Source organism: Dipodomys ordii, unplaced genomic scaffold, assembly GCF_000151885.1.
Source record: "Dipodomys ordii isolate 6190 unplaced genomic scaffold, Dord_2.0 Scaffold35, whole genome shotgun sequence".
NCBI lineage: Eukaryota > Metazoa > Chordata > Mammalia > Rodentia > Heteromyidae > Dipodomys > Dipodomys ordii.
Window position 1 is genome coordinate 10772282 of NW_012267251.1, and position 9446 is coordinate 10781727.

A 9446-nucleotide genomic window follows, 5' to 3' on the forward strand; every position below is an offset into this window, starting at 1 on the left:
CCAATAGTAGTACTAAAAACAGCCAGGCCTCGGTGGCTCACCCCTGGAATCCTAGCTACTCTGGAGGCTGTAATGTGCAGAATTATAGTTGGAGGCCAGCCTGGGCAGAGAAGTCTGCAGTCTCCATCTCCAAAATAACCAGCAAAAAGTTGAGCTGGAGGTGTGGTGCTAGAATGCCAAAGCAAGAGGCTGAGCAAGGGCCAAGCCCAGAGTTCAAATCCCAGTATTGGAGAAAAAAAAAGGAAGAATGAAAAAAGGAAGGAAGGAAGGTGCTGATAGTTCACACCTGTAATCTTGGCTACTCAGGTAACTGAGATCTGAGGATCCCAGGTTATAGCCAGCCCAGGCAGGAAAGTCCATGAGACTTTTATCTCCAATTAACCACCCAGCAGGTCAGAAGTAGAAGTATTGCTCATGTGGTACAGTGTCAGCCTTGAGCTAAAAAAGCTAAGGGATAGCACCCAGGCTGTGAGTTCAAGACCCAGAACCAACACAAAAAAAGAAAAAGAAAAAAAAATGAAGAGAGAAAAATAAAGAAAAAAGGAAAGAAGGAAGGGAGGAAGGAAGGAGGGCCAGTGGTCTTGCTTACGTCCACACAGCGGTCCTCTGCCTCCCCTTCTCTCCCCTCCAATTCCCCCCCCCCCCCCCGCCCCCAAGCAGGACTGGTACACCCTCCTCCATGCTAACCATCCAGTCCCACCCCTTAGCACACTCATGCCTGGGCTGTTAACGATCCTGTAGGTGGTAGTTTATAGCTCCAACTGTGTTATCTATAAATTCCTTGAGGCAGGGGCCCATCCCTTAATTGCGCCTCTCTTTTTCTATGGCTCCAAGAACAATAGAAAGTTCTCAGTGAATGCTGATGGCTTTATTAGGGACTGAGTTTTCATGGCTTTGCGGTCAGATTCATTTTACAGGGGCCGGGGGCCAGGAGAGCAGGTGGAGGCCATTTATGAGACCTTTATGGAGTTTGGAGAGCTAGAGCTTACCAACTCCGAGTGTTGTCTTCTTTAACGCTTGTGGCAACGTGAGGAGTGGACTGAAAGTGACTCGAAGACATTGTGACCTGTTCCACGAAAGAAAGCAGGTGCTAACCCTGAGAGACTGGCTCTATGCTGTTCGCTGTGTGCCACAGAGCTGTGCTGGGGCAGAGCGTGCCCACCTGGTATAAACCTGATGGAGAGCGGCTAGCACCCCCACGTGGACCATTTGGCTACCTCTCCCCACCTAGCTTTCATGCGGCCCAGGGGGCTTTTCCACTGATCCTGGCCCCCCTTCGTGTGGAATTGCTACTGGCAGTGAACGTGTTCAACAAGTACCTGATTGGCTGGGCAGCCGCCATGGGGCTCACTGTGAATCAATGTGAGGCTCTGTGGACAGTCACCAACCAGGCTCTCCCTTACCTGGCTTCTCCGATGGCTTCGCCATTCAGTGAACCGCAAGGCCCAGACAGTGGCTGCTGGCCTGCTGGTGCCTGTGGAGTTGCTCCTAAGCAGAGACTTACTAGATGGCCACAACACGGCTGGGGCTGAGAGGGGATTCAGACCAGGGTCCTAGATTGTGTCTTCGCAGGCCAGACTAGAAAGCCAGGCAGAATCCATGGGAACTTAGTCATTGAAAGCTGTTCTCTACCTGGGTAGTTGTGTGGTTTGCTACAATAGCTAAGCACCCCAAAGTCTGGGACCCAGGTCTATGAAGCCAGAGTTCCCATTCTGATCCTGGGAATCAGAAGGTGAGGAAGAGGAGAAGGAAGGACTCCTAATGAACCATCGAGGCTCCATGAGGAGGTCTCCAGAAGGAAGAAGTCTCGTTCTTGGGTACTCAACCAAAACAATTAAAAAAAAAATGTCCTCAGCCAGGCACTGGTTGCTCACGCCTGTAATCCTAGCTACTCAGGAGGCTGAGATTTGAGGATCATAGTTCAAAGCCAGAGCAGGCAGAAAAGTCTGTGAGACTCTTATCTCCAATAAATTACAAGGAGAAAAAAAAGAAAAAGAAAAAAAAAAGGAGGGCCAGAAGTAGAGCTGTAGCTAAAGTGGTAGAGTGCTAGCCTTGAGGAAAGAATCTCAGGGACAGTGCCCAGGCCCTGAGTTCAAGTCCCAGTACCAGCCAAAAAAAAAAAAAGGCTGGTGACTCATGCCTATAATCCTATCTACTCAGGAGGCTGAGAGCTGAGGATAGATTAAAAGCCAACCCAGGCAGGAAAATCCCGGGGACTCTCATCTCGAATTAACCACCAGAAAACTGGAAGTGGCACTGTGGCTCAAGTAGTAGAGCACTAGCCTTGAGCTAAAGAGCTGAGGGACAGCACCCAGGCCCAGAGTTCAAGCCCCATGACCAGGAAAAAAAAAAATTGAGGACACCTCTTGGTAGAATCCAAGAAAATATACTAGTAAATCAAAGCAATGAAAGACTAGAATGAATACAGTCCTGAGTCCAGCTACCTCTGTGTGCTCTAACATCACTGGGAAGAATGATGGAAAAGTAGAGTAGGGGTTTGATTCTAATTCACCCTAGGACGGAGTGCCCGCCCCCTTTGGTCTGATACCTGGATGTATTTGGTCATTCATGCTGTTACATAGTTTTATTGAGATTTCAAGGCTGGCCTGGTTACTAAATTTGAGACCTAGTGACATAGATGCTCAAGCATCTCTTTAAACAAAGGATCGCTACTGCCAGATGTCCCTTGAGGATGCATGTTCGTCCTTGACATAAATATTTGTAACATTCTGATGATCAAATGAGTCATCTTCCCATGCTTTCCACCCCGCCCCCAGTTTGTGTCCTTTTAAGATTTTCTTCTTAATATCTCAGAATGCACTAAGCAGGAAGGTCAGAAGAGACCTCCCGTCACCCCCTCCCCCCATACACACACTTTATTTTCTCTTTACTAAATATTGCTGGGTTTTTATTTTTGTTTGTTTTTATTTTTGTTTTGCGGAGGTGTAAAGCTTAAAGCAAGGAAAACAGTGCCAGCGTGCTTATAATCAATCCTATCAAACTTATAATCATTAAGACGATGTCAGTCTCTGTTAGCCACACTCATTTGCTCGGATCTGTTCCTGGTGTGGTTGGACATCTTACACCAGAATTCGCCTCTAGAGCTGGGAAAATCCAGGGGGCAGCGTCTTGTTTATCAGGGAAGCTGAGTCAGACCAGGCTACCTTCTAAAAAGCTATTTCTAGAATTCTATCCGGTCAAAGCCGGGCCCCAGACTCCTTTCTCTTCCCAGGGGAATTCCTTTGGGGGGGGGAGGGAGAAGGGAGAGAGGGCAGAGGGCAGAGGGTAGAGATAGTGACTGTCCTAAGATCGAAACCCAAACACTGTGACTTTTGCCCATTTATGGACTTGAAACCCCCTCCCCCACACGCCCACTAGGCTGACTTGTTTCCCCCAGCTTGCCCTCAGTGCCCCTGGAGAGGGTAAGGGAGAAAACTGAGAAGGTGGGCTTAGCCCAGGGAGGGGTCTGGTGTCTGGGAAGAGAAAAGACCACTAGAAGGAATGGGGGACAGGAGGATTTCAGAACCAAAAGGAGACAGAAGGAGCTAGAAAGGAAGTGTACCACCCCCCACATCGCTTCCCCCCCCCAGAAGTAGCCTGTCCCTCAGAAGCACAACTCCCTGGGGAGTTGACTGAGGCCAGGGCTTGATCTGGTCCCATTCAGGGTTCTGGTCCCATTATATAATCTGTGCATGGTGTTGGCAATGTGCAAACCTAGGGTTTCAGGGTTGGTGAGGCTTAGCAAGTCTTGTGCAGAAAGGGAAACTGAGTCTCAGGAAAGTTAAACTATATGAAGGACTCTCTTCTCCCAACTTGCCTCTCCCATTCCTAAGAGAAAGCCTATCAGGAAGAGAAAGCAGATGTGACCCAGGTTAAAAGAACAAAGAACAACAACAAGAAAAAAAAACAAAACCAAAACCCACGTGTCCATGGCTCCCACAAAGCCGTGTCACCCAAGCTTTTGTGAGCAACTGATGGATACGCTTTGGAAAGAACCTTCGTTCTGTTCAGCTCCCTTCTGGCGTCTTACAGCAGGGAGCCTGTCAGAGGCTGATTTCCCACTAAAGAAAACAAATTCCTAGCAGTAACTCCCAGCTCTCTAGCTCAACCCAACTCTTTCCCAAAGCCCCCAGCCCAGGGGAACCCCCAGTTCCACACATCTCACCTGCTAACCTTCCCTCTCCACTCGATCCTTCCAGCTCTTCTTCTCCATCCCCTGGTGCAAGTCTAGTCTCTTTCTTTCCCATTTTGACACGCAATCAGTCAGGAAAGGCTTCCTTCAAATATGGCCCCATATGGGACAACATCCCATTTCTTTATCGCTACAACTAACCCTACTGGAGTTTGAGAGGTGTACAAGTCAAAGCACCCATTTTCTCTTTCCAGCCCCTCCTGCCAATTCTAAGCTATGTCATAGCCTTGCTCAAAACCTCCTCTGTTCTTTCAGGCACTGACATGGGTGGCAAGGCCCCACATAATCGACTTTTCTCTCCCTCTTATTTCTTCTGACTGTATCTTCCGCTACTCTCCTGTTTCACCGTGCCCCCTACCTTCACTGGCTGTTCCAGAACTTGCTTCCACAAGGATAGAGGTTTCTGTGTTTTGTTCACAGATGTATTTGCACAGCGCAGACAGTGTCCATTGTCGGCCTGAAGTAAATAAATATTTATATTGAGTTGAATAAACGCATTGTATAGATGATTGTTTATCAAGCTGAGTCCTGAGTCTCAGCAGCCCCAGCCCAGGGTTTTCTTGGACCTGCTCCTGCTCCTGGCTGAGGCCTATAGAGCTATTCTCTTTTTTAGAAACCACCCTGTCGTCTATTATAATGTTCCTACCTCCACCTCTTCTCCTGCTTTAAAAATGCCCAGGCTCAGCAGGCAGTTCTTTGTCCTGGGTCATCCAGGAGGTCAGACCCGCTCTGGCTGTCAGGCACTCCATGGGGGCTGAGCAGGGCGACTTGCTGGGAACTGCTGCTCCTTTCATTTTATTTTTACCTTCAGGACAGTCCCAGGCAACTAGTTGGATGGGGCAGAGGGAGAAGAAGTGAAGGGGTTCTCTCTCTTTCCTTCTTTTCTTTCCTTCCTTCTTTCTTACTTTCTTTTTTTCTCTCTCTTCTTTCCCTCCCTCTTCTTTCTCTTTCTTTCTCCCTTCCTTCCTTCCTTCCTTTTTTCTTTCTTTCCTTCCTTCTTTCTCTCTCTTCTCTCCCTCCCTCCTTCTCTCTCTCCTTCCCTTCCCCTCCCTCCCTCCCCCCCCCCCCCTTTCTTTCTTTGGCTTGAAATCAGGCCTGGCCATTGTCCCTTCACTTTTTCCACTCAGGACTGGCACACTTCCACCGCCAGTTTTTTTGGCGGTTAATTGGAGATAAGAATCTCTCAGATTTATCAGCTCAGGCTGGCTTCCAGCCACGATCCTCAGATCTCAGCCTCCTGAGTAGCTAGGATTGCAGCTGTGAGCCCCAGGCTCCCATCCTCAGTCTCCCTCCTGGCACAGAGCAGCCTACGGAGGGGGTTTCCAGCCAGGAACAGCATGGTCCTGCCTCAGGAAAGCGCTGAGACGGGAGTTCAGGAGGCCTTTCCTATCTGGCCATTGTTGTCTGGGTGATCCACATTCCGGAAGCACTGATGTGGCACTAAATATTCCTGCGGCTCCCCTGGGGGCCCAGCGTCAGTCATCTCTGAGCCAGCTTTCTGGAATGTTTCTTGGTCTGAAGTGTCCCGGCAGGTGAGGGGGAGGGCTGTGCTGATGGAATCCACGGCCCCACGTCTTGGGCCCTTTGGGGCTAAGATAGTAGAACTTTTCCTCCCACTCAGAGTCTCCTGGGACAGGGAGCTTCCCCTCATCCGCCCCTATCAGCCCCCTCTCCTCTCCTCCCCCCCCCCCGCCCACCTGCCCACGTCCTGGCTTCCACGTGAAGCCAGACTAAACTTTTAGTTCTAAACACTTGTGTTGGTGTTTGGTGCTTCTAGGAAAGCTTGTTTGCGGAGATGGTGCTGAGGTTACAGCTGCCGGCGGAGGGGGGGGGGCTGGGTCCTCGCCCTGTGCGATTCCACACCTCAGGTCCTCTCCTCCATAACCTCCCCTTTCCCCCCTCTGTAACACCTGCTCCGCTTCTTCTTTCCTAGCTCCTGTATTTATTTTTGCAATCTTTTGTTGTTGTCAAGACAAGCCTCTTATGTAGCCCAGGCTAGCCTGAAACCCTCTATCTGTTCCCCAACAGTCATCAAACTTGCAATCCAGCCAGTGCAAGTGGCTCACACCTGTAATCCTACTGCTATGGAAGCTGAGATTTGAGGATCACAGTTCAAAGCCAGCCCAAGGCAGGAAGGTCTAGGAGACTCTTATCTCCAAGTAACCACTGGAAAAAAAAGTTGGAAGTGAAGCTGTGGCTCAAGTGGTAGAGGGCTAACCTTGAACACAAAAAGGCTTAGGGATAGTACTCAGAAAAAAAAGATTAAACAAACAAACCAAAACCCAACAACCTTGCAATCCTCCTGCTTCTGCTTCCGAGGGAGGGCTGGGACTACAGGTATAAACATAGAACTCTTTAGGGTTTGTAGAAGCCAGGAGAAGGTGATTCCAGTGGTAGGCATTGCTATGCTTTGTGCAAAGAGCCTGACATGTAATAGATTCTCGATAAATATTTGCTGTTTTGTTTGCTTCGATTCTTTTCCCCAATTCCCCAAACCCAATCCATTTCAAATGAGTCTCCCAGGCCCACAGGACTTGTCCCCAGACCTGGGTTTGAAGTCTATTTTTCTTACTTGCCAGTTAATGTTGTTCAGTCTGTTTCTCTTGCAAAATGAGAATGATGATGTAGCAAGAGCTTGACAATTGCTTTTGCTGAAAAGCACCGATATGGGCCTACAGATGAACAAAAAACTGGCTGGAAGCTAGATAGCCCAGCCTGTACCTAGGTCCTTTGCCCTTTTCTCCTGCAGTTACTTTGTAGCCCACTTAGAAGACAAGAAGATCAACCTGAAGGAGCTACAGGACAGCAGACCACCTGCCAGGTGCTCATGATTTTTGTTGTCAAGATTGTTGTTGAACAAGGTTTCACCTGATCAGCCCTGAAACAATGGATGTCAGACCACCTCTGAACATAGCCAGACTGGACCTGTTCAGTCTGTTGAAGATCTTCTGTACGCCTTGTTCCTAATTGTTTATTTAAATCTATAGCTCATGTTTGTACTTCAATGATGGCTGCTGTGTTGTCTTTCTGTGGCTGTCACTACCATGTATTAAATCTCCTTTCTCTGTCCTTTGCCATATCTTTTTATTTGGTGTGTAGGGGTGAGTGGCCAGATCTGACATGTGTAACTCCTGGAATTTGTACCTTCCTGTTTCAATAAAATAGAACCAAATTGATCGGGCTAAATTAAGACTATGGTAAGCATGCAGTGAATTACTATATACAGAAAATGACTGACTCAAGAGAACTGAACTTCATCAAGTATAGTGTGGTATATGCCTATAATTTCAGCTACTTGGGAGGTGGAGAGCAGAACTGAAGTTGAAGGCCAGCACAAACAAAAAGTTAATGAGACCCTATCTCAAAAATGAAGTCAGAATGCATACCAGTGACTTGAGGCTGTAATCCTAACTACTTGGGAGGCAGAGATCAGGAGGATAACGGTTAGAGGCCTGTCTGGGCAAAGAAGTTCAAAGGATTCTATTTCAACAGAAAAAAGCTGGGCGTGGTGGTGTGCACCTATCATCCTAACTATGGATTTTGGTTCAAGCTAGTCTGGGCAAAAAGCAAGACCCTATCTCAAAAAATAATCACAGGAAAAAAAAAATGAGTAGAGGTATAGCTCACCTAGAAAAGCACTTGGCCTAGTGAGTGAGAAGCCCTGAATTCAAACTTTAGTACTGGGGGAAAAACAAACTCATGTGTAGTATAGGAGCCCCATTCTGTAATCTCAGCTACTTGAGAGGTAAGAGGATTGCAGTTTGAGGTTTACGTAGGCAAAAGTACAAGACTCTATTGGAAAAGTGGAAGCAAAAGTGGCTGAGGGTGTGGCTCAAGTGGTAGAGTGCCTGTCTAGGAAGCATGAAGGTCTGAGTTCAATCCCCAGTACAGCCCTTCTCCTCCACTCACACGCGTGTGCGCGCGCGCGCGCGCGCGCGCGCACACACACACACACACGTACTGTCTTCTGCTATTGCTAGCATTCCAGAAGCAGGAAGATTAAGAGTTCAAGACCACCTTGAGACCCTGAGTAGCAGAGGGTGCTACTCAATGGTAGAGCACTTGCAAAGCCTGCACCACGCTCTAAGGTGTATACCTAACACAGAAATAAAATTAGTGGTTCCTAGTATCTTCTAGAATGCAATTCTTCTTTCTCTTATCCCATGTTAGCTGCATCATTTCTCATTGGATTTGAGTTACTTGTGTCACCTTGGTCTCCAGTCTGTAAGCTCCTCCCCTGGCCATCTGCAGTGGCCTTTCTGTAGCACATTAGGATCTGCTGTAGCCCAGTATAAGAAACAAAGGAGATTATTTTGTGTGTGTGTTGGGGCACTGTTTCTGGGGTTTGAACTCAGGGGCTGAGGTCCAGGCCTGACTACTGTTCTTGAGAGTGAAGACCCACCTCTATATTTTTGTGATGTTTCCCATACCCTAGCTCAGAGCTAGGACCTCAGAACACATCTGTCTCGCCAAATACCCCAGCTGTCACCAAAGTAATCTCATATTCCCTGTCTCACCTTGACCCCAAAGTGGCCTGGCCTCTCTCAGTCTCTTCCTCAGACTCAGTGGCTGTCCCAGCTCTCCAGGTGCAGAGAGCGGGGTCCAATTCCACCCGGGCGGACAACAGCAACTGGAGGATGGCCAGGTGCGCTGTGGAGCGGTTAGCTGGAGCTGGCCAGAACTGGGGAAGTTCAGGGGACTAAATACCAGAGCAGGTCAGGCTTGGGGAGGAAGGCTGCCCGGAGCCAGTGCCCACCAGCTGCCTGCCCGCACTTTGTCCTTAGCCTAGCTGTTTTCATCAGAAGTCCTTTGGGCCCGGGAGTTTCTCAATGGAGCTGGGCAGCGGGAATGCTCTGCAGGGGGGAGAGGAGGCTGGTCTGGGGGGGAGGGGACATTCCAGGCATTCTTTACTTCCTCTGAGAGCGCAGGCGGAGAAGCAGCCAGGCACTGGGGAAGAAGGGAAAGGAGATTTCTTTGGAAGGAGACAAGAAAGGCTGCCTGGGCATCTTTAAGCAGCAAAGGACAGGGCTACAAGCAGATGGGGGGGCGGTGAGAGAGAGGTGGGGGTGCAGATTATTTGCTAGACCATTTTCTGGGAGGACCATGGGACCTCCACCTGGGCTTTTCTACCCTAGTGCTTTGCAGGGTCAGGCCCTTAGTCGGTGCAGGTGCACCCCAGCGTTTAAGGACTCCAGAGAGTTTTCTTTGTTTTGTTTTTATTGTTGTCTTTGTGTGTGTGTTGCTTGGGGCTCCA